The 8,330-nt window shown below is 45.2% G+C and overlaps 1 long non-coding RNA gene across 1 annotated transcript; it reads right to left on the bottom strand.

Annotated features, from left to right (window-relative positions):
• Positions 1-1,930: 1,930 nt before the first annotated feature.
• On the bottom strand, positions 1,931-7,320 carry LOC307214343. The gene is made up of 3 exons (XR_013837942.1): positions 7,201-7,320; positions 5,899-6,046; positions 1,931-3,989 (listed from the first exon to the last, which is right to left on the bottom strand). It is a non-coding gene; the product is annotated as an uncharacterized lncRNA (long non-coding RNA).
• Between the last annotated feature and the right edge of the window lie 1,010 nt (positions 7,321-8,330).

Genomic DNA, 8,330 nt, shown 5'->3' with positions numbered 1-8,330 from the left:
CCTTTTATGGATTTGTTTTTACATGTTATTTTCATATTCAAATAATTCTTATTTGCTAAAACTGTTTAAAAATCTGCCCTGCCCCTCAGAAATATCATCCCAATAATTGCTTGCCACTTTTAAAAACCTTTATTAAAAATACTTCGCATGCCCCATAAGACGATCAACGGCTACTGGCCATGAGGGCTGTGCTCTGTCTCCACTGTCAGAGTTCTAGTTACAGGTAAATAAAAAAATTCCTTTCAGTAGCACCTTAGAGACCAACTAAGTTTGTTATTGGTATAAGCCTTTGTGTGCATGCACACTTCTTCATGCACACTAAAGCTCATACCAATAACAAACTTAGTTGGTCTCTAAGGTGCTACTGGAAGGAGTTTTTTTTTTATTTTGTTTCCACTGTCAGAGATAGCAGAAGGCCTATGGCAGGTGGCAAATTAGAAATAGGCATTCCTAACATGGCATTTTATGAAATTTGGATATATTTCCCACAATAGCCAACATAAATGGGATCTTAGCTTCATCTCTCCTTGCCCCCCCTATTTAGGCCTGGGCAGAATAAAGCCATAATTGTTAGTTTCCTAGTTATACATTTGGATGTACACATATCAACACCATGAAAATACTTTACAAAGTTAGAAAAATATTGCTGCAGTTTACTTCAGCAGCCTTATTGTTTCTCAAAATCCAACTGACTGCTTCCAAGATTGGCCCTGAAAACCAAATATAATCCAAAGCATCCAAGTACAGTGGTACCTCGGGTTACAGACGCTTCAGGTTACAGACACTTCAGGTTACACTCTGCGAACCCAGAAATAGTACCTCAGGTTAAGAACTTTGCTTCAGGATGAGAACAGAAATCGTGTTCGGGCAGCGTAGTGGCAGCAGGAGGCCCCATTAGCTAAAGTGGTGCTTCAGGTTAAGAACAGTTTCAGGTTAAGAACGGACCTCCGGAATGAATTAAGTACTTAACCCGAGGTACCACTGTATATCTTTTGAACATGTCAGAAATAATATGCGAATTGATGTGACTGCACTCTGTAGTTCTCTGCATTTTTCATTTTTTCTTGGAAGAAAGGATCCAAATAGTTCTTATCTCAATCATATTCTCCATGTGACCAAATCCCACACCTCTGTTAATCCAAAGTACTTTGTATTTCATCTTAAACCTAACTGTTTTGCTTCACAAGGTTGTGGATTGAATTGCATGTGTTCTTAAACAACCCCAACAGAGAAGCATTCTATGGATTTAAAAAGTATTGTTAACAATCCATACATATACCTAAGAATAGTCAGATTGCTGTGTTGAGCTGATAAGCAAAATAAGTTTTTTACATAGTTGGTCAGATTTCAGGCAATTTTTCATTGAGATGAAAAATGCAGGTCCAAATGCAGGTGCATTGCAATAAGAAGCACATTTGGGCCTTAGAAGATGGGTAATTTGCAAATGGCCCAACCAAGGCTAAGCACATTTACATTACAATGCAATTTAAACAGGAGAGTTAAGCACAAACTGACAACATTTGCGTGTCGAGGTCCCCAAGCCACCCCCCAAATAACTCACAACGCACACTTAATTTTTGTTTAAGGTTTTTGGCATAATTTTGGCCACAACTTTATTTAAATACAAAACCTTTATTTAAATACAAAATTTCTCTTTGTAATACTTAAAATTTGAATAAATATTTTTTTAAAAAAGAGAAAGCAAAAAATTAAAAAATAAATACAAAACCGTGAGTGGTTGTTTAGGCATTGGTTAAGACTATCTGTCCCCCCGCCTAGGGACAGAACTGACTTCCGGGCACCACCGAAAGACAGTGCGGGGGAAAGCAAGTTGGGGAGAAATGGAGCTGAGTCACAGACCCTCAATTCTCATCCGCCTGCTCCCCAAAGGCTTGTCGGCCCTAGTCCCATTGCAGGGATTGGACGAAAAGATGGCAAGCCCCAGGATTCCTTTAACGGAATTCCCTTTCCGCAGCAACCATGGAGGGGCAGGCCCAGCCTATCCTAACCCCTCCTCCACCAATTTATAACCAATGCCTAACCGCCAATTGAGCCCTTTACGCTCACCGCCAACCACTCACAATCCAACCCAACCTTCAACCTTGCAGTTACTGCATCCAACCAAACATCATTCCCCAGTACAGAGAGATGTACTCCATCATTGCAGTAAAGGGCCAGAGCCCTGAAGGTAATATCCGGGCGGGAAATAACCAATCCACCCAAATCCGCCACCTTCTTACACACTGCGGAATTAATGTGCTTCCTGGCCCTTTCAGCAGCCTCAGGTCGAGAAATGCCGTGCCAATTGCGCCTTTGCAGCAATTGTGACCAAAATATTTTAACTGTGGGTATTAAGGTCACCAATTCCCCCAAGTCTCTCTGAATCGTGGTGCACAAAGTAAAGCAATCATAAGTTGCCACATCGTTCTCCCCCAGCTGAACCACAATTGTCATGGGGGGGGGGCATCCGAAAGCACCCTCTGCTTAATTAGCGGAATGAATTCGCTCCACTGCATTCTGCGCCTGGACATCCACAACACCTGCACATGCTGTCGGAGGCCAAGACCCAGTCCCCTTCCAGACTGCCTAGCTCTGATGCCAGCCCAGTAAACGATGCTGTGCCCCACAATCCAGATGCAGACTGGAGCTAGAAACATGGGCAGGAAGGCCGAGATGGCGCCCCCAGTCCAGACTCGTCAGGGTGCTTGCCAGCTCAGTGCATGATGCTGTGGCCGACAATCCAAATGCGCACAGCTGCTCCTATGAAAAAAGGAATAACAGACAGGCATCAGCACAGGCATCATTGGCGATGCTTCCTGACATAACCTTTGTCAGCGTCAGACTTCCAATGACCCGTATTCACAATCCTGTCTACTAACAGGCCCCAGTGCGCAGCCTTTGCAGCAGCACCTATTTGGAAGGAATGAGGCGTGTTCAGCGGTAGGCAAGCCACAGGCTGCAATAACTGGCGCACGATGTGAGCAATTAGATGCCTGTCGAACCGGAACCCATTTCTGTGCACTAGGATCGAGCCAGCCCCCAGGGGAACGAAAAGCCAAATATTTCCGGTATCCAATAACAGGGCAAGGGCCCACCTCACCTGTGACTAGAAGCCTGATGGTGGCAACCCTGCTCACTAGGTCTGACTTAGAGCTCCAGACACTTATGACAAGCTCCAAAGCAGATAAGGAAAAGTCCTGAGGCAATAAGCCTCCAAACTCTCAGCCCCGTGCTGGCTCCAACACAATTTCCCCAACCCTCAGTACACCAAAATTACAATGGAATACTGAAATAAGTCTCGTCGTGATCTTGAACCAGCCGACAAGTCTTAACTTGTTGCGGATACTACATAGGTCAAAGATTGACCGGCTTCCTACCTGCTGTCCTGTGAAGGTTGGAGCCTATTCCAACCTTCCGAGACCCTGCGCACGACACACTTTTAGAAGGGTCTCTGAAAAATTAAAGCTTTACTCTAGCAGACATTGCAGCGGACTGAATTCTGATAGTTTTATCACTGCATCCGATCTGCAGCAGGTGGGCCAATTACTGCAGGTCCTGCTCAGAGGATGGGGGCAGGTTCCTCTGAATGGCCGAGGACTGCCAGCTAAATTTTAAGAAATCAGTCCAGGCCTTCTCATAAGACCTGAAAGCAGATGGGGAAACGTAAGCTACTACTCCTCATAATTATTAATTGTTGCCAAGTGCCACAGGAGCTCCAGAAAAATCCAGCTATAGCTGGGTGTCCAGAGCCCAGGATCTGAAGCTCTCCAACTGAAAAAACGGGATAGAGCAACAGCAAAAACATTAGATGATCCCGAAATAAAGCGAGCAGAAACGCAATATTAAACCTTAAGCAGTGCGAAGACTCTGCCAGAGCATGAGGACTGTTTTGCCAGGACTCTCACACTGCCTGGTTATCAGACCAAGACAGACCCGACGGTCCCTAAACTCCTCAGTCCAGATGTGCGCTGACACTACAATGGGGAAAACTCGAGAAAAGTTAGGTTACATGTGATTGCCTTGCCCTGCCAGGCTCAAGGCCGCTGTACATGATGATGAAGGAACCCCGGGCCATGAGACCACCTGGCCAAGCAGGAATGGAAGGGGCAGCCTGGAGCAACTACCCTGCATGCAAAATTTAACTGACCTAGGAATGATAGGATCTGACAAAGCAACACTTGCTTCAGAGGAAGTATTACAAGAATAACATCCTTCAAGGCAAACAGCTTTTCCACAGGCAAGCAGATGTTTGAGCAACGGTATCCAGCTAGCCCCCAAATACGTTAAAAGGGGCAGTAGGACCCACTGTCCTCCACTGCCAACAGAACACCCAGCTCCTCAGGGAATAAAGGGGCATCTAGTAAGCTAAGCAGAGGCTGGTGTCACATGAACCAGCCAGTAAAATAATCCACATAACGATACCCCCAGTTAAACGAGTCTTGACTCGCAATGTTCAATCCAGAAAGGCGCTAAAGGACTCAAGTGCTGCACAGCCTATTGAGCAACCCACTGGCATCGCCTTATCAATATAAGGACCATCCAATTAAAGCCTAACTACTTAAAATCTTGAGGGTGAACCGGCAGCAGCCTAACAGCCGATTCAATATCGCATAATGCCAACAAGGCACCTCCTCCAATTTGCTGGTAAGCTCAACTGCCTGATCCAAAGATGCATATTTCACGGAACAATTCCGGAGGGATAGCATCATTCACTGAGGTGCCTTTGGGATGCGATAAATATGGATCAGATGGAATTATATGGGGCTTTCTTAGGGACAATCCCCAAAGGGGATAAATGAAAATCGGGACTAGAAGGAGAATCAAGGGGATCCCACCATACGTCCCAATGCAAGCTGCTTCCTAACCTTCTTTCTGGCTACCACAGGTAGCTCTCTAACTGGCTTTTGAGTTGCTGTATTCTGAGCCACTGGCTGAAAAGCCAGAGGAATCCCAAACCTTGGGAAAACCCTTCCCACAAGCACAAAGCTACTGACCCATCTAGATAACCTTTTAGCCAGACTTTCAAGGGCGATATTTTTACGGAAATATGGGCAAGAGGTATTGAGTTATTGCTTGCCAGCCCCCGCTTGGGCAAGATGCCCTGCCTTGTGTTGTCGCCATGATGTGTAAATTTACAGGGCCAACACTGGCCAGAAACCCTAAAGAAGTCCCAACAAAGCTACCACCGGGCCAGCTTCCTGCATACCAGCTTCAGGTTCTATTGCTTAGGGAATTTCCATTTGAAATGTGGAGCTGCACAAGTGGTCCACATGTCCCCGTCCCTGTGATCCTAGCGAGCTGAGGGGGTGATGGCAGCTCTGCATCTAACATTCCCATCATAGTGAATTACCACTTATGGAATAGTGGGGTTGGAAGGGACTCCGAGGATCATCTAGTCCACTCTCCCACAATATAATAATAATAATAATAATAATAATAATAATAATAATAATCTATTTGTACCCTGGGCTTCCCCAGCCACTCTGGGCAGCTTCCAACAAAATATTAAAATACAGTAATGCATCAAACATTAAAAGCTTCCCTAAACAGGGCTGCCTTAGATGTCTTCTAAAAGTCTGGTAGTAGACATCTGGTGGGAGGGTGTACCACAGGGCGGGTGCCACTTCCAAGAAGGCCCTCCACCTGATTCCCTGTAACTTGGCTTCTCACAGTGAAGGAACCACCAGAAAGGCCCTCGGCGCTGGACCTGTGTCCGGGTAGAGTGATGAGGGAGCATGCAGCTGTCCCATACAGGGACCAATCCTGCAACCTAGGCATTACCGGCACCATACACTGACCAGCTGAGCTATCCAGGATGATCCCTAAAAACCTCACCCTGACCCCTGGAGAGGTCCAAGGTGATGTCTGAATCATCATCAGAGCCCAGTGATGATTTACCTGCAAGGAGGTGTAAGCATCATCCCTGCTCCGCTTTTCCCTGCCTCTGAAGACGCTTCCTTCTGGAAGAAGGCACCTGGGGCATCAGCAAGTCATCCTCTGCAGGAGAGGCAAGCTCTGGAGGCATCTGCAAAGGCCCTGTCATAGTCTGCAAAAAGAAAAACCTAAACAATGTGAGGAACCGGTGAAACCAATGCTTTGTGCACCACATGGGGACACTATTCAGACCAGAAACGCTGCCAGAGTCCATCAAATTCTAGGGCCAAGCGGGCCAAGCCCTAGGATCACCTGCTAGGCCAGACATAAATGTTTCCAATGAGATAACAAACTCGAGGCAGCCCACTGCCTGTCCAGGTACCCCTGTTAGCCCTTTAGAGGGAAGCACCTCCTCAAGAAACCCAAAGTTCTTTTTGGGAGCAATATCACAAATGGGCCAAACTACCCAGCAACAAAATAGTCCAAAAGGAGCAGCTTGTTTTGCTTTGTTATAACAATGGCTAAGTGGGGGATATGAACCCTGTCTCCCAGGTCCTAGTCCTGTACTCTAGCCACTAAGCCACAATGGCTCGTCTCTAAAACGGCAGTCGCCACTATCAGGGAAAAACAAACTTGAAGAAAATAAACTTGTTCAGAATCAGCATAGTTAAAGAGCATACAAAGAGTGCTCATTGGAGGCACAGAGAGCCTCTGGCTCCACTCTGTCTGCCTAAGATATACATTAGCAACAAGTGAGCCTGCAAACAAACAGATACATTCTTATAGAGAGAATGAGTCACATGTCACAGAAACTTAACAATTTACTGTACTGCTAACTGTAGCAGGCTTAGGCTTGAATGATATGTGCAGGCTGTGAAAGCCTCCCTGCTTCTGCTCTCTGCCTTTTATTGTCTCATTGCAATATTAAAGGAACTCAAAATGGTGCTCCCGCCCAAGGCTAGATTAAAATTTGGCCAACAGCACTGCACACACCCAAAATAAAGCCAACCTATGGGGATACTATAAATGAAAGTGATTCCAGGCAAGCTGGGAACAGCCCTGACTAGCCCCACAATTAAACAGGCGAAAATGGGGAAAACCTTTTTGCAAAAGAAAGCCCCTAATGGGGGCTCTCTCCCTACTGGGAAAAGCAAGCAAAGGAGGATTATGCACAGGCAGCGCTCACAGGTACAGGGAGAATCTTCTCAAAGGGCAGGGTAAGGGGTGGGGTGGGAAATCAAACAGGAAAAAAAAGGGGGGAATTAAATTAATTAAGGGACTAGAGAGGATTAAAGAGAAGGGGGGAATAAAGAAATGTAACCAGACAATGAGACAATGAGAAGATTGCTCCACTGTCCTCCAGACGGTCCAAGTGCTCCAGGTGATCCGTTGCACGCAGCAAAGAAAAAGCTCCAGGCTGCGTGCAGAGTATTTAAACATTTTACCCCCCCCCAAAAAAAAAATTGCAACATAACTTTTACCCCAGCAACCCAGTGAACCAATCACTGCCCCAGGCCATCTTTAGAGACCCTGCCTGGTAACAGAGGGGTGGCTCAGCAGATCCCACCGCAACACGTGCTCTCCATGAAGGAGAACACGCTTTGCTGAAACCAATGGGACTTAATGCAGCAATCATAGACTTCTAGGGAGTAAATTCCATTAAACAGAGGGGGACTTACTGTAGGACTGCACCACTAAACATGTTTAACCCTGCTTAGTTCAAGCCTCCATGACTTAAAAAATGATAGCAGTGAAGGGGGAAAAACATTGCGATCTTTCTGCCCAGTTGAGAGCAATTGCCATTACATGTTGCAAAGTAAAATTTTGCTTGGATATTAGATTGCCATGAATATGTTAGTAAGCATGAGACAGCTGGCACAAAGTGTTTAGCAGGATGCTAACTGACAATATATAGATGGAAATTTCATACATTAGACCATGAAACATTCCTAGTGCGTAGGTTGTGAAAGGTAGAGTAAATGGATATTCATAAGACATAAAGTGTGTTCCTACTTGAACTACAATTGATGATTACTAATGACAGGTATGTTTGCTCTGATTCTACCTGTAAATATCCAATCCCATAATATTTTCACAGAAATCTCTACTGACACAAACATTGGAAGCTCCAATTAATACTAATGAGAGTTAAGTGTTTTGCATGTGGATGGAGACCAACATATCCCTCACTCTGGAATTTAGAATGTAAGAGTGAAAACACTGCCATCCCTTAAGGATCATTTTGATAATGCAGCCTCCACTTCTTCTTAAATATTTTTATATAAGTTGTGAACAAAATGCTCTTCATTATGATGAGTGGTTTGTGTAAATGAAGTGAGGGCTTGCATACAGCAAAGAACAGACACTGTGCAAAGAGTAGGGATGGGAAGAAATTCTACTCAGTTTGCATTTAAAGGAGCACATCTAATTCATACTTTCCGGAACAATATAAGGAA

The sequence above is a fragment of the Podarcis cretensis genome (genome assembly GCF_951804945.1).
Source record: "Podarcis cretensis genome assembly, chromosome: 4".
In the NCBI taxonomy this organism is placed as follows: domain Eukaryota; kingdom Metazoa; phylum Chordata; class Lepidosauria; order Squamata; family Lacertidae; genus Podarcis; species Podarcis cretensis.
Note: the sequence above shows the minus strand (reverse complement) of the source record. Positions and strands in the feature narration are given on the sequence as shown.